Source organism: Scyliorhinus canicula, chromosome 4 (assembly GCF_902713615.1).
Source record: "Scyliorhinus canicula chromosome 4, sScyCan1.1, whole genome shotgun sequence".
In the NCBI taxonomy this organism is placed as follows: Eukaryota; Metazoa; Chordata; class Chondrichthyes; order Carcharhiniformes; family Scyliorhinidae; genus Scyliorhinus; species Scyliorhinus canicula.
The window spans coordinates 239,058,587-239,084,556 of NC_052149.1; positions in this window are offsets into that span (position 1 = coordinate 239,058,587).

A 25,970-nucleotide genomic window follows, 5' to 3' on the forward strand; every position below is an offset into this window, starting at 1 on the left:
GGGAAGGGGGTGGGGAGGACGTGTGGAGGTGGGATGGGATGTTCGTGCTGTCAGCCCGGCCCCCTAATCAGTGAATCTGTAGGCGATTAGCGCATCCCGTTCACGTCAGCCCTGGCGCACTTGATGGGCGGCCTCCTCAGCCAGCTGGGCCTAATGCCCTACGCACTCTGGCCATCCTCTTCATCCTCCTCATCACATGAGACCTGCCATTCATCCCCTCAATCATACCCTCCCTCTGCTCAGAGGAAAACAATCCAAGTCTGTCCAATCTCTCTTCAGGGGCTGGTTTAGCTCACAAGGCTAAATCGCTGGCTTATAAAGCAGACCAAGCAGGCCAGAAGCACGGTTCGATTCCCGTACCAGCCTCCCCGGACAGGCGCCGGAATGTGGCGACTAGGGGCTTTTCACAGTAACTTCATTGAAGCCTACTCGTGACAATAAGCGATTTTTCATTTCATTTCATAAATAAAACACTCCAGCCCAGCAACATCCTGGTAAATCTCCTCTGCACGCTTTCCAGTCTTATCACATCCCTGCTATAATGTGGATTCCAGAACTGCAGACAATACTCTAGCTGTGGACCCACATTTTATACAGTTCCAGCATAACCTCCCTGCTCTTAAACTCTTTGCCTCGGCGTGGGTTTCCTCCGGTTTCCTCCCACAAGTCCCGAACGAAGTGCTGTTAGGTGAATTGGACATTCTGAATTCTCCCTCTGTTACCCGAACAGGCGACGGAATGTGGCAACTCGGGGATTTTCGCAGTAACTTCATTGCAGAGTTAATGTAAGCCTACTTCTGACACTAATAAAGATTATTATTTTTATATCTTCCTGTGATCGAATCCACTACTCTTCACTATTTACCACCCCACCTATTTTCAAATTATCTCCACACTTACTGCATTCATATCTAAATCATTTATATGAACCACAAACAAGAATGGCCCAACACTAATCCCTGTGGGACCCCAGTGGACACAGGCTTCCAGTCAGAAAAATACCCCTCGACCATCACCCTCTGCTTCCTGCCACTCAGCCAATTCTGGATCCAATTTACCAAATTTCCTGGGATCCCGTGGGCTCTGATCTTCGCTGTCAGTCTCCCATGTGGCATCTTATCAAGAGCCTTGCTGACGTCCAAGTGACTACGTCAAATGTATTTCCCTCATCTACACACCTGGTCACCTCTCTGAAAAATTCACTCAAGTTGGTCAGACATGATCTCCCCTTAACAAAACCACGCTGACTGTTCCTGATTAATCCCGGCCTCTCCAAATGCTGGTTAATTCTGTCTCTCAGAATTTCTTCCAATAGTTTCCCCACCACTGAGGTCAGACTGACTGGTCTGTAATTTCCTGGTTTAACCCTTCCTCCCTTCTTGAATAATGGAACCACATTGACTATCCTCCAGTCCTCTGGCACCTCTCCTGTGGCCAGAGAGGAATTGAAAATTATTGCCAGTGCCCCTGCTATTTCCTCCCTTGCTTCACTCAGCAGCCTGGGATACATTTCATCTGGACCTGGAGATTTGTCTAACTTTAAGGCTGCCAGGCCACTCAGAACCTCCGCTCTGTCTCTGTTAATCTCTTTAATTTTATCTCAGTCCTTCTCCCTGATTTCTATACCCACACTGTCTCTCTCACAAGTGAACACTGACACAAAGCATTCATTTTGAGCCCTACCAGCTGGACAGACAAATTGCCTCAGTGGTCCTGAATGGACCCGACTCTTTCCCTTGTTATCCTTTTACCCTTAATGTACTTGTAAAATAATTTTCGATTTTCCTTTATTTTACCTGTCCGTATCCTTTCATGTCCCCTTTTTGCCCCTCTAATTTCCTTTTTCATTTCCCTCTTGCATATTCTATATGCCTCAAGGACTTCAGTTGTCTTGAGCCCTCGATATCTCCATAAGCCTCCCTTTTTCTCCTCATCCAATGCTGTCTATCCCTCTGTAGCCAGGGTTCACTGGATTTGTTGGTCCCACTTTTTTTTTCTTTTTTTAAAAATTGCATTTTGAGTATCCAATTATTTTATTTTCCAATTAAGGGGCAATTTAGCATGGCCAATCAATCTATGCTGCACATCTTTTGGGTTGTGGGAGTGAGACGCATGCAGACATGAGGAGAATGTGCAAACTCCACACATACAGTGGCCCAGAGTCGGGTTTCCAACCTGGGACCTCAGGGCCGTTAGGCAACAGTGCTAACCACTGCACAACGGCATCAACCGGTCCCACCCTTTTTCCTGATTCGATCATGTTGGCCCTGCACTCTCCCTGTTACCTTCTTGAATGCGTCCCACTGTTCTGTTACAGGTTTACCTAAAAGTGTCTGCTCCCAGCCCACTCTAGCCAAATCTTATCTGATCTTATTGAAATTGGCCTAGTCCCCCAGTTTCGAACTTTGATCTAAGACCCGTCCTCAACCTTTTTAATAACAATCTTGAATCTAACAGTGTTATGATCGCTGTCTGCAAAATGCTCCCCCACTGATGCATCAACCACTTGTCCAGCTTTGTTACTGAATATTAAGTCCAGGACCACCTCCTCTCATTAGGTCCTTCTACGTACTGGCTAAAAAAGTTCTCCTGGATGTATTTTAAGAATTGCGGACCCTCTAAACCTTTCAAACTATGACTACCACAGTTAATATTGGGGAAGTTGATATCCCCACTATTGCTACCCTATTATTTTTATACTTCTCTGAAATTTGCTGACATATCTGCTCTTCTGTTTCTCTCAGGCTGTTAGGGGGCCTATAGAACACTCTCAGCAATGTGATTACTCCTTTTTAGTTTTTACATTCGACCCATATGGCTTCATTTGAAGAGCCTTCTAAGATATCGTCCCTCCTTACTGCTGTCATTGACTCTGTGATCAGATTTGCGACACCCCCTCCTCTTTTACCTCCTTACCTACCTCGCTTGAAGTTCCTGGGCGGGATTCCCCGTAGCCCGATGCCGAAATCGGGATCGGCGATCGGGCGGAGAATGGCTTCCGACGCCGAAATCGGGGCAGGCGGCGGTTTGACGACTGTTCGCGATGCTCCGCCCCCTCCAAACCGGCGTCATCGGGACACGCGCCGCACGCAGTCACAACGCCGCTGGCACCTCATCAGCCGGCCCACCCACAATGCTCCGCCCCCGATGGGCCAGGTTCCTGATGGCGCGGGTCACACGTGGTCCCAGTGGTCGGGAACCTGGCTTGCCAACTGCGGACAGTGTCCAGCGCTGCCACACCCTCCCGGGATCCGTGTCACTGGCTGGGAAGGGGGGGCTGGGTGGAGTGGTGCAGGTTGGCCAGGGGGTGGACTGTGGGGTCAGGGTGGGTGGATACGTGGTCCAGGACGTGCGGCTCCTTGTTTCCTTTTGCAACAGGTGGGGGCTTAGGCGTGCGCGGCGACAGCTTGCCAGCCCTGCGCATGCACGGCCCGGGACCCGGTGATTCCCGAGCCATTCTCCGCGCGATCTACGGGTGTTCCACGTGGCGCCCCTACTAGCTTCTCACCGGTACCGGAATCAGTAAGGGATTTTCCCGTTGTGGAACACAACGGAATCTCCGTTAGCACCGGCACTGAGCTGCAGAAACAGAGAATCCAGCTCCCGTATCCTGGAATATCGAGCTGCCAATCCAGCCCCTCTCTCAACCATGTCTCAATGACAGCAATGGCATCATTCACCATGTTTAACTTGTACTTTCAATTCATCTGCCCTGTTTGTCTGACCCCTCGCATTAAAACAATTACCCTCCAGTCTTGCCAAACTCCGTGGTGATTAACTAATCGAGACATTCTATGCCTTCCTGACGTACTTGATGTCTCCTATCATTTAGTCTGTGCATCTATCCCTGCTGAACCTTCTCTCAGGATCCCACGATCCCAGTGAGCAGTTTGGTTCTGCCTAAGTGCCGTTTGATTGTGCTGTGATCACCTCTTCCATGACTTCACTGCTGATGAAATGAAAATCGCTTATTGTCACAAGTAGGTTTCAAATGAAGTTACTGTGAAAAGCCCCTCATCGCCACATTTCGGCGCCTGTCCGGGGAGGCTAGTACGGGAATTGAACCGTGCTGCTGGCCTGCCTTGGCCTCCTTTCAAAGCCAGCGATTTAGCCCTGTGTTAAACAGTGTGCTTTAAAAGCCAACTCTTTAGCCCAGTGTGCTAAACCAGCCCCTTATGAAATGAAAATGAAAATCGCTTATTGTCACGAGTAGGCTTCAATGAAGTTACTGTGAAAGGCCCCTAGTCACCACATTCCGGCGCCTGTCCGGGGAGGCTGGTACGGGAATCGAACCGCGCTGCTGGCCTGCTTGGTCTGCTTTAAAAGCCAGCGTTTAGCCTTGTGAGCTAAACCAGCCCTTATTGAGAGTAGACTGATGGGGTGGTAATTGGCCGGGCTGGATTTGTTCTCTTTCTTGTGTATAGTGAATACGTGGACTATTTTCCACATTGTTGCATGCGTACCAATGTTGCAGCTGTACTGGAACAGCTTGACGAGGGGCGTGGCAAGTTCTGGAGCACGAGTCTTCAATATTATTGCTGGAATATTGTCAGGGCCGATATGCCTTGTAGTATCCAGTGCCTTCAGGCATTTCTTCATATGCTATCCTCTGGTCTGGAAAGAGGCTATGTAAATGCAAGATCTTTCTGATCCACCAGTGACACACTATGTTTTGATCTTAAACGCTAATATGGTTCTTGATCAGATAACCTTCTGGCCCAGAGGGATTGAGTACAATCAGCTGAGTCAAGCTGGCACCACTTGTGACAGCAAACATGTTACTCGGTAAAGAGATGAACAGCAAGGCAAAGCAATATATTCATCCAGTAATGGGTTTTCATTCATTAATTTACCCGCTGGAGCCAATATTCTTCGTCTTAGTGCATCAGGTAATGAATTGCGCTGTCTTTTGACATGTGATTAACTGAAGCAGAGGATTGTAAACAACGAGTAAAGAGGACAACTTGTCTGGAGTGTGCTGCATCTCTGCTCACAGAATGACTTTAAAGCATTCTTAACACAGTTACTAATCAGACCTCATTTCAGAGAGTCAGAGAATCATTACTGCATGGGAGGGGGTCATTCAGCTCATGGGGTTAGAACATTGAACATACAATGTAGAAGGAGGCCATTCGGCCCATCGAGTCTGCACCGATCCACTTAAGCCCTCACTTCCACCCTATCCCCATAACCCAATAACCCCTCCGAAACCTTTTGGTCACTAAGGACAATTTAGCGTGGCCAATCCACCTAACCTGCACGTCTTTAGGCTGCGGGAGGAAACCGGAGCACCCGGAGGAAAGCCACGCAGACAAGGGGAGAACGTGCAGACTCCGCACAGACAGTGCCCCAGCCGGGAATCGAACCTGGGACCCTGGCGCTGTGGAGCCACAGTGCTATCCACTTGTGCTACCGTGCTGCTATTTCTTTGCACAAGGGCATTCCATCACATGGGTTGAAACGTCCCCGCCCCCCATCAGTGGGATTTGTGCCGTGTGGGGTGAAGGAATATGTCAGGATGAGAGAAATTGGCAAGATCTGACGGTGTGAGCTTGCGGTCTTGACTGTCAGGCCGAGCTAACAGCGGAACGCCTTTCCCACTGAAAGTCATTGGGAACTGGGTTTTCAAGTCAATGAAAGCTCCAAAAGACCAGAATCATCCCCCAATTGCCCCTATTTTACATACAGATGAGTACAGAAACAGGACAAGGTCCCATATCATAGATCATCATAGAATTTACAGTGCAGAAGGAGGCCACTCTGCCCATCAAGTCTGCACTGGCTCTTGGAAAGAGCACCCTACCCGAGGTCAACACCTCCACCCTCTCCCCATAACCCAGTAACCCCACCCAACACTAAGGGCAATTTTGGACACTAAGGGCAATCTATCACGGCCAATCCACCTAACCTGCACATCTTTGGACTGTGGGAGGAAACCGGAGCACCCGGAGGAAACCCCACGTACACACTGGGAGGATGTGCAGACTCCACACAGACAGTGACCCAAGCCGGAATCGAACCTGGGACCCTGGAGCTGTGAAGCAATCGTGCTATCCACAATGCTACTGTGCTGCCCATATAGAAGACCTATAAAGAATGCAAATACACATGGGACACCGGGTAACTTGATAAGATGGATTTAAAATTGGCTGAGTTGTTGGAGGCAGAGGGTGATGTCAGGCGACTGCTTTAGTGACTGGAAGCCAGTGGCGTAACACAGGAATTCAGCTGGGTCCCCTGTTATACATCATTTATATGAACGAGATAGATGACTATGTGGCGGGGTAGGAACATGTAAGTTTGTGGATGACACAAAGATTGGCCGGGTGGTTAACAGTCAAATGGTCAAACAGGCGGAGAAGCGACAGATGGAATTTAACCCTGAAATATGTGAGGTGATACACTTCGGAAGGAGAAATTTGACAAGGATGTGATCGATGAACGGCATGACACGAGGAAGTTACTACAGCAGGTGGCTATAATCAGTGTTTTTTTTCCTCGAACAACTCATTAAAATGAAAATGGAAAGACAGGAGCAAACCGCGTCTTCCTCCCTGAGTTCACAGCAGTCAAATCTGAGAGTGAAGCTAAGAAAAACTCACTGTCACATCTCAGCTCCACCCACAAAATGACATCACCGAAGCCATGTGATGGAACAAAAACCTTTCTCAAAGGGACAGTCCCAATGCCACGACATGTTACTGGGAAATTCTGAGGAACAAAGGAATTGGCGAGTTTGTCCATAGATCTCTGAAGGTGGACGGGCAGGTTAATAGGCTGGTGAAAAATACAGGTGGGACACTTGCCTTTATCAATCAAGGTTACAGAAGTAGAGAGATAATGTTGGAGTGGTATAAAACTTTGGTGACGTCACAGCTGGAGTACTGTGTGCAATTCTGGTTGCCACATTTTTGAAAGCATTTAATTGCACTGGAGGAGGTGCATCGAAGATTCACCAGGATGGGCTCAATAGGCTTAGGTGTTTTCGCTGGAGCAGAGAAGACTGAGGGGTGGCCTTGTCGAGGTGTACAAGGTTATGAGGGGCATGGACAGGGTGGATAGGAGCAGCTGTCCCCCTTAGTTGAAGGGTCAGTCACGAGGGGACCCAAGTTCAACGTGAGGGGCATGGGGTTCAGGGAGGTCTGGAACGCACTGCCTGAGAGGGTGGCAGAGGCGGGTTGCCTGGTATTCTTTTAAAAGTACCTGGATGAGTAATTGGCACGCCATAACATTCACGGCTATGGGCCAAGTGCTGGCAAATGGGATTAGGTGGGCAGGTCAGGTGTTTATCATGAGTCTGTGTAGACTCCATGGGCCGAAGGTTCTGCTCTGCACTGTATTTTCTGTGATTCGCTGATTCCATGCAGAGGATAAGGCAGATAAATGTGTGGTTGAAAATATGGTACAGGAGGGAGGTTACCTTACGGGGACACTGGGACTGGCTTTGAGGGAGATGGCATCTATACGAGACAGATGGCTTGCACCTGAACAGAGTTGCAACTGAGTTCCTGAGGGACATTTTGCTAGTGCTGTTAGGTGGGGGGTGGGGGGGATTTTAAACTAACTCAGCAGGAGAGTGGGAACCAAGATGGAGTATTAGAGATGAATGGCAGAATTCACAATACAATGGGAGAAAGAGGCAGCACAAATATAGAGAACAGTAAGTTAATAAGTGAAGTTGGAGTAAGGGAGAAAGTAATGAGGCCTAAATCAGGGTTACTGTGCATGTTTGTGAATGCATGGAGTATAGCGAATTTGATTGGAGATTTACGAGCTCAGATCGAGTTGTGGAGATCTGATGTTGCAGATACAGGTCGCAAGGAAGGGCAGGGCGGCAAGTTAAATATTCCTGGGTTGAAAGTGTTCAGGAAAGATGGGAAAGGAAGGAAAGGAGGAGGGGTGGTGGTGTCGGTTTCAGAGAGCAATGCAGTGCTGGAGAAAGAGGATGTCCCAGAGGATTGAAGAACAGAGTCAATTTGGCAAGAATAAAGGAACAAACAGGCTGCTGGGTGTAGTCTATAGACCACCAACTAGTGGGAAGGATGTAGCGACACAAATCTGCAGGATAACTACAGAGAGATGCAAACATTGCCGAGTAGTTTTAATGAGGAACTTTCATTTCCTGAATGTCGACGGGGACAGAGGTAATGTAAAGGGTGAGAAAGTCAAAAGTTCCGAGATTGTATTCAGGAAATGTTCCTTCAACAGTTTGCGTCAAGTCCTGTACCTCGATGCACGTGACAATAAACAAATCCACTCCAATCCAAGAAAGGATACAAGGTTGGACCTGGTTCTTGGACATTAAGTGGGCCAAATAAATCAAGTATCAGTGGGGGAGCATTGCAGGGACGACGATTATTGTTTTTGAGATTTAGGGTGAGGGCTGCAAAGGACAATGGGCGTTCCAAAGCAGGATTAATCAACTGGAGGACAGCTGACTTCAATGGAAGAAAAATGCAGCTGGGCCGGTTAGATTGGAACGACAGGTCGGTGAGGAAATCTGGGACGAAATTCTCCGACCCCCCTGAAGGGTCGGAGAATCGTCCGGAACCGGCGAAAATCCCACCCCCGCCGTGGCCGGAATTAGTGGGGGCGGGAATCACGCCCCGCCGATCGGTGTGCCCCACGCAGTGATTCTCCGGCCCATGATGGGCCGAAGTCCCGCCGCTGAGAGGCCTCTCCCGCCGCCGCGGTTTGAACTACCTCTGGTGGCGGCGGGATCGGCAGCGCGAGCGGACCCCCGGGGTCGTAGGGGGGGTGCGGGACGATCGGACCCCGGGGGGTGCCCCCACGGTGGCCAGGCCCGTGATCGGGGCCCACTGATCGGCGGACGGGCCAGTGCCGTGGGGGTTCTTTTCCGCCTCCGCCATGGTGGAGGCCGTGGCTGCGGCGGAAGAGAACCCCCCTACCGCGCGTGCATCGGTGGTGACGTCAGCGGCAGCTGACGCACCGGCGCATGCGCAAACCGGCGAATGCCTTTCGGCCAGTCCTGACACCGGTCGGCGGGCATCAAAGGCCGTTGGCGCCGGTTTTGGCACCAGTCGGCATGGCGCCAACCACTCCGGCGCGGGCCTAGCCCCTCAATGTGAGGGCTTGGCCCCTAAAGGTGCGGAGAAATCCTTTAGGATTTCTCCCTGCAGCTGAATTGCAGCTGACCTTCAAAAAAGACAAGGAGCGGAATTCTCCGCCCTGCCCCGCCACATTTCTGCCCCGACCGGCCGGCGGGATTCTCCATTGTGCCGGCCGATCAATGGGGTTTCCCATTGTGGGGCATCCCCACACCGTCAGGAAACCCTCGGGCTGCCGGCAAAATGGAGCATCCCGCTGGCGGCGAATCCCGGCCACAGTTTGGGCACATAGAGACATAGAAACGTAGAAAATAGGAGCAGGGTAAGGCCATTTGGCCCCTCGAGCTTGCTCTGCCATTCATTATGATCGTGGCTCATCATCCAACCCAATAGCTTAATCCCACTTTCCCCCCTTATCCTTTGATCCCATTCGCTTCTTGAAAACATACAACCAGGGGCTGGTTTAGCACAGGACTAAATCGCAGGCTTTGAAAGCAGACCAAGGCAGGCCAGCAGCACGGTTCAATTCCCATACCAGCCTCCCTGAACAGGTACCGGAATGTGGCAACTAGGGGCTTTTCACAGTAACTTTATTTGAAGCTCACTGGTGTCAATAAGCGATTTTCATTTCATGTTTTGACCTCAATTCCACAGGCCGACCACTCTCTGGCTGTAGAGGTTTCTCCTCATCTCTGTCCTAAACAATTCACCCCGTATCCTTAGACTGTGACTCCTGGTTCTGGACACAGCCACCATTCGGAACATCCTTCCTGCATCTACCCTGTCCAGTCCTGTGAGAATTTTATTGGTTTGTATGAGATACCCCCTCCATTCTTCTGAACTCCAGCGAATACAATCCTAACCGATTCAATCTCTCCTCATACTATCACAGGTACTTGTCTGGTAAACCTTTGCAGCACTCCCTCGAGAGCAAGAACATCCCTTCACAGAGGAGAGTAAAACTGCACACAATATTCCAGGTGTGGCCTCACCAAGGCCCTGTATAATTGCAGCAACACATCCCTGCTCCTGTACTCGAATCCTTTCACTATGGAGGCCAACACACCATCTGCCTTCTTTACCGGCTGCTGCACCTGCATGCTTAACTTCAGTGACTGGTGTACAAGGACAGCCAGATAGCGTCGCACATTCCCCTCTCCTAATTTATGGCCATTCAGATAATAGTCTGCCTTTTCGTTTTTGTAACCAAATTGGATAACCTTGCACATCAGAGCCTGGTATGGCAACCCAAGACCACAAGAAACTTCAGAGAGTCGTGAACACTGCCCAGTCCATCACGGACACCTGCCTCCCATCCGTTGACTCTATCTACACCTCCCACTGCCTGGGGAAAGCGGGCAGCTTAATCAAAGACCCCTCCCACCCGGCTTACTCACTCTTTCAACTTCTTCCATGGGGCAGAGGGAAAAGTCTGAGAAAACACACAAACAGGTTCAAAAACAGCTTATTCCCCACTGTTACCAGACTCCTAAATGACCCTCTTATGGACTGACCTGATTGATGCTACACTCCTGTATGCTTCACCCGATGCCAGTGTCTATTTATTTACTGGATAAAAGCAAATTACTGCGGATGCTGGAATCTGAAACCAAAGAGAAAATGCTGGAAAATATCAGCAGGTCTGGCAGCATCTGAAGGGAGAGAAAAGGTCTAATGTTTCGAGTCCAGATGACCCTTTGTCAAAGCTTTGACAAAGTTTTGACAAGGGTTCATCTGGACTCGAAAAGTTAGCTTTTTCTCTCTCCCTACAGATGCTGCTGACCTGCTGAGATTTTCCAGCATTTTTACTTGAAAATGAAAAAAAATTGCTTATTGTCACAAGTAGGCTTCAAATGAAGTTACTGTGAAAAGCCCCTAGTCGCCACATTCCGGTGCCTGTTCGGGGAGGCTGGTACGGGAATTGAACCGCGCTGCTGGGCTACCTTAGTCTGCTTTCAAAGCCAGTGATTTAGTCCTGTGCTAAACCAGCCCCTTAGACTTTGGTCTATGTATTTACATTGTGTACCTTGTGTTGCCCTATTATGTTGTTTTTTTCATGTACTGAATGATCTGTTTGAGCTGCTCACAGAAAAATACTTTTCACTGTACCCCGGTACACATGACAATAAACAAATGCAATCCATCTGCCATCCATTTGCCCACTCACTCAACTTGTCCAAATCACACTGAAGGATCTCTGTATCCTCCTCATAACTCACCCTCCCAAACAAGTTGGTGTCATCTGCAAATCTGCTGAGAATACATCATTCCCTGCGGTACCCCACTATCCACTGCCTGCCAATTTGAAAATACCCATTAATTCCTACTCTTTGTTTCCTGTCTGCCAACCAGTTTTCTATCCATCTCAAAACACTCTCCGCATCCCAGGTGTTTAATTTTACACACTAATCTCTTTTATATGGGCTTGTCAAAGCCTTCTGAAAGTCCAAATATACCACATCCACTGGCTCCTCCTCGTTACATCCTGGAAGAATTCCAGTCGATTTGTCAAGCATGATTTCCCTTTCATACATCCATGCTGACTCTGTCCGATCCTGCCACTGTCTTCTAATTGCTCTGCTGTACAATCTTTCATAATGGGTTCTCAAAATGTCCCCTCTATTGACATCAGGCTTACTGGTCTGTAATTCCCTGTTTTCTCTCTATCTCCCATTTTAAATAGTGGAGCTATATTAGCTAACCTCCAATCTGTAGGTACTGTTCCATAAACTTTGGAATCCTGAAAGATGACCACCAATGCATCCACTATATCTAGAGCCACCTCCTGAAGTACTCTTGGATATAGATTCTCAGGCTTTGGGGATTTGTCAGCCTTCAATCCCATCGATCTCCCCAACACCATTTCTCTACTAATATTGATCTCCTTCAGTTCCTCCCTCTCACTAAACCCTGTGTTCCCCAACATTTCTGGTATCTCATTTCTATCATCAGTTGTGAAGACAGAACTAAAGTATATGTTTAGTTGCACAGCCATTTCTTCGTCCCCTATTATACATAGAAAATACAGCACAGTACATTCCCCTGTTTCTGACTGTAACATTTGTTTTCACCAATATTTTTCTCTTCATATACTGATAGAAACTTCTACAGTCAGTTTTTATGTTCACTGCAAGCTTACTCTCATACCCTATTTTCCCCATCTTAAACAATCCCTTGGTCCTTTGCTGAATTCTAAACAGCTCCCAATCCTGAGGCCTGTTGTTTATCTTCACCAATTTGTATGTTCCTTCCTTGCATCAAATACTATCCCTAATTCCCCCTGTAAGCCATAGGTTGGCCACCTTCCGCGTTTTACTTTTGTGCCAGACATGAATAAACAATTGTTGCAGTTCGCGAATGGGCTCTTTTAATGTTTGCCACTGCCTATCCACTGGCATTCCTTTAAGTAATGTTTCCCAATTGATCATAGCCAACTTGCGCCTTATACCATTGTAGTTTCCTTTATCGAGATTCAGCACCTGAGCCTCAGAATTAACTACTTCACTTTACAACTTGATCAAAAATTCTATCATCTTATGGGCGGTAACTGTATACGTGCTATCCATGACACTCTCCGTCTCTTCCACAATAGCCCCAGCCACCGCTCCAGCTCCAAAACCTGGGCTTCCTGGAATTGTAGTTGCAGACACTTCCTGCACACATGCTGGTCCCGGACACTGCAAATGCTCCCACATGGAGCAAGAAGAGCAAACCAAGGCTTTGAACCCTCCTGCCATGATTTATCTCTTTAAATTAAACCCTTGGAAGATGCTTGATATTAGATTATACCAATTATCTCGCGCCCTTCTTTCCTTGTCCTTGTTACTATCAATTATAGCCCAGACAGATTATAAACCACAAAACAAAATTTCGAACTATAATTGATGAAAGTTGTAAAGACTTACCAACCTTACCCACGACTTACCAATCAGCTCTCTCCCATGTAGCCTCCGCTGCATAAAGGAAAAGAACACTCTCTGAGGATTTCAAAGTTACAAAACAAGGAGAGAAAGGCAAAAACGACCTCTTCCCGTTCTGCACCGAGTTGCCACTCTGTTTCTAATTCCCAAGTTTAAAACTCATTCTGTCTGTGCCTCACTCCAGATGTGGCCTCTCCCACTGCTCGTGCGCAAAGCTCACAGTCAAGGTACACATTAGGTGATTATTTGATTAGAAACAATGTGCAGAGGTACGGGGAAAAGGCAGGGGAATGATACCGAAGTCATAATGTTCATTTGGAGAGCCACTGCACTCCACTCCACTCACCCCCAAAATGGATGTACCTTCAGTGGGGCTGGGTCCGCAACTCGATGTTGCTTCCCTACCTGCAGACCACATGAACTGCAGTGAGGCAATGAGGCAGCCACCTTCTGAAGGGCTTTTAGGAACAGGCAGCAGATGCTGGTCTTGCCATTGTCACCCACATCCCATGCCAAATTCAGAAACATGGTGAGCTCAGTACAGAGAGTAGAGGGTCCACTCCTCCTGATGATGTGGATTGGATCCAGTCATCCATTTCCTCCACTGCAGGGCGCTCCCCGTCCACACCCCTATGGCACTGACCACCCTGGCACTGACCATACTGGCACTGCCCACCTTGGCAACCTAAACCCAGGCTAGTGTGATGAGTTGGGTGGGCTTCCTGCAGCTATCTCTCGGAAAACCCCTCCACCCTTTGTTTTGCCCGATGACGGTGTATTGAGTAGCCATCAGGTTGTATGGCACAGTCCGGTGAGACAGGGGTGAGCCACATCTCCGTGAGACAGAGCACACAGTCGTCTCTCACTTCATCTGAGAGGTAAGTCCAGCGTTAAACCCGTCCAGCTTGTTTTCGATCACCTTCATGCTGCTTTCAAGGGGCTTCTCTATCATGGATCAAGACATAGGAGCCTGTCCCGGAGAGCAGAGATCCTCCCAAATCACTTTGAAATTACGATGCTGAACTCCCTGAAAGGCATCAGGAGAAGTGACAGATCTACAAATTGTAATTATATCCCAAAGCAGCAATTAGTAACAGCATGCAGATAAACATTCAAACCATGACGATGCCATGGCGTGACACAATGGAGGGGTGCTAAGGTTTTAGCTGTGACTCAGTGACTCGTGTCTGTGAGTCAGGAAGCTGTGGGTTCAAACCTGACTTCAGCAGAGTTGAGTCTCGATTATAATAGAGGCTGACACCGCAGTGCGAGTGGGTGCTTGAGAGGCTGCCTTTTAGCTGCCCCCTCAGATGGATGCTAAAGGTCTTATGGCACAATTTGGAAAAGGCAAAGGGTATTCTCCATGTTGGCCTGAGCAATATTTATACCAAAAGCAACACTGGATTATCTGGTCGTTGTCCTTTGTAGGAAGTTGCTGTTGGCCAATCCCATGCAACATAAATTTCAAAAGTCATAGCAGAGGATGAGGTAGAGGGCGAAAGAGATTAAATGAGAAGATTCAGGCAACAAAAGGTAAAGGGGATGGTACTGGTTGCAGTGAAGAAACACAATCTCTATCCAGAGTTAACGTGATTGGCGGAACAATAATAGCTCTGTACAAAAGCAAGAACATGAAAAACAAGATTAAGGCCAGCACATGGCAAAATAAACAGAATCACAATAGAAACATAGAAACATAGGAGCAGCAGTTTGGTCCTTCGAGCCTTCTCTGCCATTTATGATCATGGCTGATCATTCCGTTCTCTCTCCACACATCTTGACACCTTTAGAATCTACATAGAACATACAGTGCAGAAGGAGGCCATTCGGCCCATCGAGTCTGCACTGACCCACTTAAATCCCCACTTCCACTCTATCCCCATAACCCAATAACCCCTCCTAACCTTTGGACACTAAAGGCAATTTATCATGGCCAATCCACCTAACCTGCACATCTTTGGACTGTGGGAGGAAACCGGAGCACCCGGAGGAAACCCACGCAGATACGGGGAGAACGTGCAAATTCTGCACTGACAGTGACCCAAGCCGGGAATCGAACCTGGGACCCTGGCTCTGTGAAGCCACAGTGCAAGCCACTTGGGCTACAGTGCTGCCCTAGAAATCTTTCTATTTCCTTCTTAAGTATATTCAGTGATATGGTACAGGAAGCAGGCTGACAAAGCACATAGGCCAGGAACAGAAACTGCCACATGAGGCCCTGGCTGAATTGATACTGGCCGCCTGCAAGAGCACTCAAATCAGCAGATAAATCCATTGTTGCTATATGGACTTGTGACTGCCCACTCACGTGTCTACAAAAGAACAAGACCATATTATGAATATGTAATGAATTTCCAGACACAGGTGATCAACTTTGCAGCGGGATGAAGGACAGACAAAACAAGCCATCGGAGTCCACAATGGGCTAATAGCTGGTCAGAGGACAATGGATCTTGATTGAATCACCCAGGATGAACAGGAGTACCCCATTACCGAGTTTGGGTCTGGATAGCACAATATAACTCGGGCCAGTTGAGGGTGTATACTTATGACTCAATGCTAGAAGATGAATAGAAACAAAGGAACATTGGAACAGATCTGGAGCAATAACATGGGAGTCCCCCCAGGCACAACCGTTGCAAGGAGGGACCCTGGGTTTCGAAGTTCAGAGAAGATAGCCACATTGAGTGATCATAGCCCGGCCAGCCTCCGTCACTAAGTGCAGGTAATACCTACAGCTCAGCTACGAGTCTGAGCCATATTTTGTGAGTGGGAGAATTGTAAATAAAATTGTGTTAAACCGTGAACCTGTTGTTCACCTTGCAAATAAGGGCACCTGGGCAAAACATTTGAGTAATAAACTGGTTGAAGAGTCTGAGATTTTACAGACACAACAGTGACTTGGCCTCCACTTCCTGTAGAGAAATCTACAGGTTCACCACACCCCGAGTGAAGAAATATCTCCTCACCTCAGTCCTAAATAGCCTCCCGCATATCCTGAGACTGTGACCTCTTGTTCTCGATGTCCCAGCCGGAGAAAACAACATCCCTGCACCCAGGCTGTCCGGCCCTGTCAGCATTGTCTCCGTTTCAGTGGGAGCCCCTCTCATTCTTCTAAACTCCAGTGAATACAGGCCCAGTCGCCCCAATCTCTCCTCATACAACAATCCTTCTACTGCAGGATTCAGTCTGGTCTACCTTCGCTATATGTTAAGTATATTCTTTCTTTGATAAGAAGACCAAAACTGCACACTCCAGGTGTGATCTCAACATGGCCCTGTAAATCTGCAGTAAGGTATCCTTGCTGCTGTGCTCAAGTCCTCTCACAGTGAGGACCAACGTATCCAAAATAACCTCTCTGCTCTTATAATCTATGCCATGACTGATAAAGGCAAGTGTCCCGTAAGCCTTCTTAACTACCCTATTCACCTGTTCCACCGCCTTCAGGGATCTGTGGACAAGCAACCCAAGATCCCTCTGTTCCTCTGAGTTTTCTCATGTTCTGACAGTCATTGACTACTCCCTTGTCCTGTTACTCCTTCCATCACCTCACATGTTTCAAGGTTACATTTCACTGATCTGCCACCTGACCAGTCTGTCTGTATCGTCCTGTACCTGAAAACCTTCTTCTTCACTCTCAACAACTCGACTATTCTTCATGTCACCTACAAACTGAGTTATCAGCCCCCCCACCCCCGGGGCGTATTTTCTTCAATCTCATTTGTGTATATATTGTAAGGGACCTCGTACTGATCCCTGTGGTATGCCACTGGACGATGTTGTCCAGTCACACAAAGAGCCTTCTACCACCATCCTCTGTCTCCTATCCCTAAGCCAATTTTGAATCCAACTTGCCACTCTACCCTGGATCCCATTTGCTTTTACCATCTTTATCAGTCTCCCATGTGGGACCTTGTCAAAGGCTTTTCTGAAATTCATGTAAATTATACCAACTGCATTACCTTCATCTACACACCTGGTCACCTCCTCAAAACATTCAATCAAATTTGTCAGGCATGACTTCCCTCTGGCAAAGCCATGCTGACCGTTCCTGATCAAACCTTGCCTCTCCAAGAGGAGATTGTCCTTCATAATTTTCTCCACTAGTTTCCTTATCTCTGTTTCACAGGTCTGTAATTCATTGATTTATCTCTACCACCCTTCTTGAAAAGTGCAACCACTTTCGCTGTCCTCCAGTTCTCTGCGACTTCCCCTTTGGCCAGAGAGGAATTAAAAATGTGGGTCAGAGCCCCTGTAATTTCCTCCTTGTCTCACACAGCAGCCTGAGATACAACTCATCTGGACCTGGGGATTGTCCGCCAAAACCTCCAATACCTCCTCACTCCCTATGACAAACTGCTCAAGTAGCTCACAGTCCTTCTGTCTGAATTCTGCACCCATTTCCACCTTCTCCGAAGTGAAGACAGATGTGAAGTATTGATTTAACACCCGACCAATGTCAGCCGACTGAACACTAAAATTACCCCCTTGGTCTCTTTCCCTCGTTATCCCCTTCCCCTTGATATACTTATCGATTATCTTCTAATTTTCCCTAATCTTATCCATCAGTGCTTTTTCATGACCCCTTAATTACTTTTATGAGTTCTCCCCTACACATTCTATTCTCCACAAGAGCCTCTGCAGATTTCTCCCTGTACCTGTTAAATGCCTCTCTTTCCCTTCCTGTCCAGTCCTGAAAAGTCCAAGACATCCAGGGTTCTCCAGACTTGTTGCTCCTACATTTCACCCTAAAGGGAACATGTTAGACTTGTACTCTTGCCGATTCCATTTTGAACCCCCCCCCCCCCCCCCCCGCCAACCCCCCGCCCCCCTCCCCGCCCCCCCACTGTTCTGCTGCAGGTTTACCCAGAGGTAGCTGTTCTCAGTCTACTTTGGCCAGATCCTGCCTTATTTTACTAATTCAGCCTTCCCAATCCAGAACCCTTTTTTCCAGACCATCTTTTTCCTTTTCCACGACAAATTTAAACTGGACTGTGTTGTGGTCGCTTTCACTGTCATAAACAGACACATTAATTAATAATACAACATCACCTTCTCTTTTACACCCTCCACTTTCCTACCTGAAGATCCTATACCCTGGAATGCTGAACTGCCTGACCTGCCGCTCCCTGAACCACGTCTCTGTGATGGCAACGACATCACAACTCCACGTGTCAATACACACTCTTAACACATCTGTTTTACCTATGATAATCCTAATTTTAAAGAAGAGGCCTTTGTGCCAAGTATGACTCCAACCAGTGGAGAGTTTTCCCCTGATTCCCATTGACATCAGTTTTGGTAGGGCTCTTTGAAATGAAACAAAATGAAAATTGCTTATTGTCACAAGGAGGCTTCAAATTAAGTTACTGTGAAAAGTCCCTAGTCACCACATTCTGGCACCTGTTCGGGGAGGCTGGTATGGCAATTGAACCCTCGCTGCTGGCCTGCCTTGGTCTGCTTTAAAAGCCAGCTATTTAGCCCTGTGCTAAACCAGCCCCTTACCAAACACGGTCAAGCCCATTGACACAAAGGTTGGTGGAGTTGTAGATAGTGTTGAGGGCTGTTGCAGGTTACAACAGGACATTGACAGGATGCAGAGCTGGGCTGAAAAGTGGCAGATGGAGTTCAACCTAGATAAATGTGAAGTGTTTCATTTTGGATGGTCGAATTTGAATGCTGAATACAAGGTGAAAGACAGGATTCTTGGAAGTATGGAGGAACAGAGGGATGTTGTGGTCCACGTACATGGATCCCTCAAATTTGCCATCCAGGTTGATACGGTTGTTAAGAAGGTGTATGGTGTGTTGGCTTTCGTTAACTGGGGGATTGAGTTTAAGAGCTGCGAGGTTTTGCTGCAATTCTATAAAACCCTGATTAGACCAGACTTGGAATATTGTGACAGTTCTCGTCGCCTCATTATAGGAAGGATGTGCTGCTTTGAGAGGATGCAGAAGAAATTTACCAGGATGCTCCCCAGGCTGGAGGGCATGTCTGATGAAGAAAGGTTGAGGGAGCTAGGGCTTTTCTCACAGAAGCGAAGAAGGAAGAGAGATGACTTGATAGAGGTGTACAAGGTGATGAGAGGCATGGATGGAGTGGATAGCCAGAGACTTTTCCCCAGGGTGGAAATGGCTGTCACGAGGGGACATAATTTTAAGGTGATTGGAGAAAGGTGTAGGGGAGATGTCAGAGGGAGGTTCTTTACACAGAGAGTGGTGGGTGTGTGGAATGCACTGCCAGCAGAGGTGGTGGAGTCAGAGTCATTAGGGACATTTAAGCAACTCTTGGACAGGCACATGGACAGCAGTAAAATGAAGGGGTGGAGGTCCGGTTGATCTTAGATGAAGGTAAATGGTCAGCACAACATCGTGGGCCAAAGGGCTGTACTGTTCTATGTTCTATAAATGCAGCCTTGATGTCAAGGGCAGTCGCTCTCACCTCACCTCGTCTCCTGGAAGTTTATTGGTCAATTGTCAGTGGGGCTCTAGTACTCAGTGGTTGATTCACCATCAGCTCTTCATTTCGGCTATGTGAATCGACTGTGACTCCAAGCTGTGAATTATGTACCTCGCACAGTAAGAGAGTCGACCTGAGGCGCCAGCTGATTCACCACAATTCATTCAGCAGGTCTCCTGCGGGTTAGAATGGAGACTGGTTCCTCACAGCAGATAGGAACTGCTGCTTTATTTTACATTTAGAACTGAACCTTTCCCTCCACTTATGAAGGGTTTAGAAAGAACAAATAAGGATGAACTGGCGGGGAATTTATCAAAGCTCACTGCTGGGACTGAAAGCAGAACCTGAGCCTTCCTGGGACAGGTGACAGGACCTCGGCTGGCATTTAACCAGGAGCAGCAAATCTAGAGCCAGTGGAGTCTCCGTCAGCTCTGCCGAGCTCCCCACTCTCTGCGAATATCTCCTGGCAGCGTTGGGCTCCTCACCCCATCGCTTTTCACTGTCATTTTCCCCCGCCAGGTAAAATCCAGCCACTGTTTCCAGTTGCCTGAAGAGTTGTTAATAAGAGTGGCCACAGGTTTGGAAACATAGGTGGCATAGAATTACTATGGTGCAAAGGGGACCATTCGGCCCATCGAGACTGCACTGACCCTCTGAAAGAGCACATCCGACCCTATTCCCGTAACCCGGTAACTGCGCACAACCTTTTGGACACTCTGGGGCAATTTACTACGGTCAATCCACCTACGTTGCACATCTCTGGACTGTGGGAGGAAACCGGAACACCCGGAGGAAACCCACGCAGACACGGGGAGAAAGTGCAAACTCCTCACAGTCACCCGAGGCCGGGATTGAACTAGGCTCCCTGGTACAATGAGGAAGCAGTACTAATCACTGTGCCACCGTGCCGCCCATAAAGGAAAAATAAATCTTCAAATGAGTGGTTGTGATTTGGAATGTAAAACAAATACGATGTTGGAAACAGATTTAATAATAGCTTCAAAAGGGAATTGGATAATTACTTTAAAGATAAATAAATTGCTGGGAAATGGATAAAAAGTAATGTGCACATGTGTGTCAGTGTGTGTGTGTGCCTGTGTACATGTGTCTGTGTACATGTACATATCTGTATGTGTTTATCTCTATGTGTGTCTGTGTGCATATGTATGTGTGTGCATCTGTGTGCATGTCTGTATGTCTGTGTGTGTGTGTGCCTGTTTTCATGTGTATTTGTGTATGTGTGTGGGTTTGTGTAGATGTGTGTTTGTGAGTGTGTGACTGTGTACATGTGTGTATCTGTCTGTTTGTGAGTGTGTGACTGTGTACATGTGTGTATCTGTGTGTGTGTCTGTGTAGATGTGGGTATGTGCCTGTGTGTGTCTGTTCACATGTGTGTTTGTGTAGGTGTGTGGTTGTGGGTGTGTGACTGTGTACAAGTGTGTGTGTGTGCCTGTGTGAGTGCATTTGTCTGTGCACATGTGTGTGTCTGTGTGTCTAACTGGATTGCTCTTTGAAGAGCTGGCGCAGACTCGATGGATCAAATGGTCTCTTTCTGTTTCAATGATGCTATGTTACATGTCCACCTGGTTGTACTGTATCTCAATCGGGACTGGCTGCGATCAATGTTGATTGTTCCAAGTTGAAATAGAAATAACTCCTTTTCGCACACTCTCAAATCCCAACCCAAAATGAATTCGCCAATCAAACATGTCTCGTATTTCATTTTTCGACAGCTGTCAATACTATTAAATTCTAAACCATTCAAATTGCTCTCTGCTGTCTGGAAAGAAGCAGAGCTGTGATTATGGTACTGAACTAGTGCCAGAGGCCGTAAGTTCATATCTCACCATGGTAAATTGTGAAATTGAATTCAATAAATCCGATCATTTGTGGTAAAGGGGAATGGGACAAATATAAAAGCTGCTGTTTCGTTGTAAAGACCCAACCAGTTCATAAATACTCTCAGGGAGATGGATGGGAGACATCTGCCATGAGTCTGTTTCTGAATGGAAGCCTTAATAAATGCTGATCCATACAAATCATATTGAGAGAGCAATAATTATCAGGATTTTCTTTTAAATCTGGATACTGATCAGTCCGCTTTGTTCTTCAAACATCAGTTTGTTTAACCATAATGTCACTTGTGTTTTATGAGTGATGCACTTGAGTGCCTTTCCACATCACAGTGTGGTTGGCAGATGACGTATTGCTTGTACATGTGCACTAATATGCTGATGCGATCATTAATTCACACAAAACCAGGAGTAGAGATAAACTGTGGCTTTAATCAACTAGAACAGTGCCTGCCTGCACCTGATCTGTTAGTGGGAGCCGCCTACAGGGCGACTGCTCTTTATACCTCCCCTCAAGGGGTGGAGTCAGGGGCGGAGCCCACACAGGCCCCAACATGCTACATTATAGGTAATACCATACAATGGTCCATAGGTGGAGTCCACATGGGCAACAGTGTAATACAGATAAGCACATGATGAATTGTTACAGCAATACATTCACCACATTCACCCCCTGTTAAAAAAATGAAGTCCGGCTGGGGTGATGGGTTCATAAGTTCAGCCTGTCCGGAGCACAGATTGAGTGCTGTGATCGCCGAAGCTCTGGTATCGCTGCTGGCCCGGGCGTCGAACTCATCCGTGCGGGCATGGGTAGTGAAGTCGCCGGTGCGGGTACAGACGTGGACTCCGGGAGCGTCTCTTCTGGAGTGTCATTCATGTGGGTCGGTGAAGGGGGAATGGCGGGTGGGAGGGGGTGCGGGTGCCACGTAGGGGCGGGGATGCTGGTCAGCGTAGGTTAGCGGGGTAAGGTGGGGTGACGGTGGTAGTGGAACCTGCGGGTGCCAGGTCCCGGAGGGAGACCGTATCCTGTCGGCCGTCGGGGTGTTCGATGTATGCGTCCTGTGGGTTGGACTGTCGGAGCTGGACTCTCTCGACCAGGAGGTCGGACTTATGGCTCCTGACATGCTTGTGGATCAGGACTGGCCCCAGTGTCTTCAGCCAGGACGGAAGCGAGGCCCCTGAGGTGGATTTCCTGGGGAAAACAAATAGGCGGTTATGTGGGGTCTCGTTTGTGGCCGTGCAAAGTAGGGACCTAATGGAGTGGAGCGCGTTGGGGAGGACCTCCTGCCAGTGGGAGACTGGGAGATTCCTAGACCGTAGAGCCAGGAGGACGGTCTTCCAGACCGTCGCGTTCTCCCTCTCCACCTGCCCGTTTCCCCTGGGGTTATAACTGGTAGTCCTGCTCCAGGCGATGCCTTTGCTGAGCAGGTACTGATGCAGTTCATCGATCATGAACAACGAGCCCCGGTCACTGTGGACACTATGCAGGGCTTTAATTACGGTGGCCGCGGTCATGTCGGGGCAGGGGATTGCAAAGGGGAAGCAGGAGAACTCGTCGATGATGTTGAGGAAATATGTGTTGCGGTTGTTGGAGAGGAGGGGGCCCTTTGAAATCGATACTGAGGCGCTCAAAGGGCCGCGATGCCTTTACCAGGTGGGCCTTATCCACTCGATAGAAGTGCGGCATACACTCCGCACAGATCGGGCAGTCCCTGGTCATGGCTCTGACCTCCTCGGTGGAGTAGGGCAGGTTGCGGGCCTTGATGTAGTGGAGCAGCCGGGTGACCCCTGGGTGGCAGAGGTAATCGTGGATAGCACGTAGTCGGTTATCTTGCACACTGGCGCACGTGCCGCGGGACAGGACATCTGGGGGTTCGTTGAGCTTCCCAGGACGATATACTATATCGTAATTATAGGTGGAGAGTTTGATCCTCCACCTCAAGATCTTATCATTCTTGATCTTGACCCGCAGCGTATTATCAAACATGAAGGCTACCGATCGTTGGTCGGTGACGAGGGTAGACCTCCTACCAGCGAGGTAGTGCCTCCAGTGCAGCACGGCTTCCACGATGGCTTGGGCCTCCTTTTCGACTGAGGAGTGTCAAATTTCAGAGGTGGTGAGGGTTTGTGAAAAGAACGCTACCAGTCTGCCTGCCTAATTGAGGGTAGCGGCAAGGGTGACCTCTGACACGTCGCTCTCCACCTGGAAGGGGACGGACTCGTCCACCGTTCGCATCGCAGCTTTGGCGATATCCGCTTTGATGCAGCTGACGGCCTGGCGGGCCTCAGCCGCCAGTGGGAAGATGGTGGCCTTAACTAGTGGGCGGCTTTGTCCGCATAGTTGGGGACCCACGGGGCGTAATAGGAAAAGAACCCGAGGCACCTTTTCAGGGCCTTGGGGCAGTGGGGGAGGGGAAGTTGCAGGAGGGGGCGCATACGGTCAGGGTCGGAACCTAGGATCCCGTTTTCCACGATGTAGCCGAGGATGGCTCTTCTGGTTGTGCGGAAAACGCATTTCTCCTTGTTGTAAGTGAGGTTGAGGGCTTGGGCGGCTTGGAGAAATGTTTGGAGGTTGATCGTGGTCCGCTGATCATGGCCACAGATGGTGACGTTGTCCAAGTACGGAAATGTGGCCTGCAGCCCGTACTGGTCCACCATTCGGTCCGTCGTTCTTTGGAACACCGAGACCCCATTCATGAAGCCAAAGGGGGCCCGGAGGAAGAGGAAGAGGCGGCCGTCTGCCTCAAAAGCCGTTTAGTGCCGGTCCACTAAGCGGATTGGGAGCTGGTGGTACGCAGACTTCAGATCCACCGTGGAGAACACCCGGTAGTGTGCGATCTGGTTAACCATGTCTGCGATCCGGGGAAGGGGGTACGCATCGAGGTGCATGTACCGGTTTATGGTCTGGCTGTAATCTACAACCATCCGGCTCATTTCCCCTGGTCCTGACGACCACCACCTGGGCTCTCCAGGGGCTATTGCTGGCCTCGATGATCCCCTCCTGCAAGAGTCGCTGGACCTCGGACCTGATAAAAATCCTGTCCTGAATGCTATACCGCCTGCTCCTGGTGGCGACTGGCTTACAGTCGGCAGTGAGATTTGCGAAGAGCGGGGGAGGGTCGGCCTTTAGGGTCACAAGGCTACATGCGGTGAGTGGGGGTCGGGGCCTGCCGAACTTCAGGGTGAGGCTCCTGAGGTTACATTGGAAATCCAGTCCCAATACGAGAGGAGCGCAGAGGTCGGGGAGCACATATAATTTAAAATTGGCAAACTCGGCGCCCTGTATTGCTAGGGTTGTGGTAGGGCACCCTCGGACCTGCACCGAGTGCGACCCGGAGGTGAGGGAGATGGTTTGATGCACCGGGAAGATTGAGAGCGAGCAGCATCTTACCATGTCTGGATGAATGAAGTTCTCTGTGCTCCAAGATGGCAGTCGCACGTGCTGGGCGAGGATGGCCAAGATGGCGGCCCCCATGAATCGCACATGGCGGGCGAGGATGGCCAAGATGGCGGCCCCCGTGAGTCGGACACGTTGTGCGGGCTTGGAGATGGCTGCCCCCACAGACAGCACGAAGCTGATGACGTATCCCGGGGGGGTGTGGAGCCGGCAGACTTGCTGCCACACTGCGGGATCTGCGGGCCTGTGAGTCTGAGGTTCGGGCCTGTGATTTAGAGTTTTTGGACCTGGCCAGACAAGCTTTAGCAAAATGTCCTTTTTTTTCGCAGTCGCTGCAGTTTGGTTTCCGGGCCGGGCAGCGCTGCCTAGGGTGTTGAGGCTGGTCCCAGAAATAACAGGGTAGCCCCCCATGATGGGCGGGCAGCAAGCGGCACAGGCCTGGGTATTCGTTGGTCGGGGATCCATGAGGGGGTCGCGTGATCGGACGGGAATGCGTTAAGGCTTTGGAACGCTACTTCCAGAGAGGAGGCTAATTTTACCGTCTCTTCCAGGTCTAGGGTACCTTTATCGAGTAGGCGCTGTCTCACGTAGTTGGACCTGACTCCAGCCACGTAGGTGTCCCGGATGGCAAGGTCCATATGTTGAGTGGCCGTAACGGCCTGGTAATTGCAGCTTCGTGGAAGGACTTTGAGGTTGCATAGGTACTCTTCCATCGATTCCGCGGGACGCTGGCCGCGAGTGGTGAGGAGATGCCGCGCGTATACCTCGTTCACGGGCCTTACGTAGAGACACTCTAGCATTGCGAGGGCTTCTTCGTAGGTGGAGGCTTCCTCGAGTTGAACAGAGATTCGATGGCTCACCCGGGCGTGGAGGAGACTCAGCTTCTGTTCGTCGGAGACAGAAGGCGAGGAGGAAGCGGCGAGGTAGGCCTTGAAACAGCGGAACCAGTGCAAAAAAATCTCTTTCGCCTCCGCGGCCTGCGGATCGAGTTCCAGTCGGTCAGGTTTGAGGGCCGATTCCATAGTGGCGTTGCAGTTGATTAAATTGATGCGAATATTAATTCACACAAAATCTGGAGTAGAAGTAAACTGTGGCTTTAATCAACTCAGTGCCTGCCTGCGACTGATCTGTTAGTGAGAGCCGCCTACAGGGTGACTGCTCTTTCTCCCACCCCTCAAGGGGTGGAGCCAGGGGTGGAGCCCACACAGGCCCCAACATGCTACATTTTAGTAATACCAAACAATGGTCCATAGGTGGCGCCCACATGGGCAAC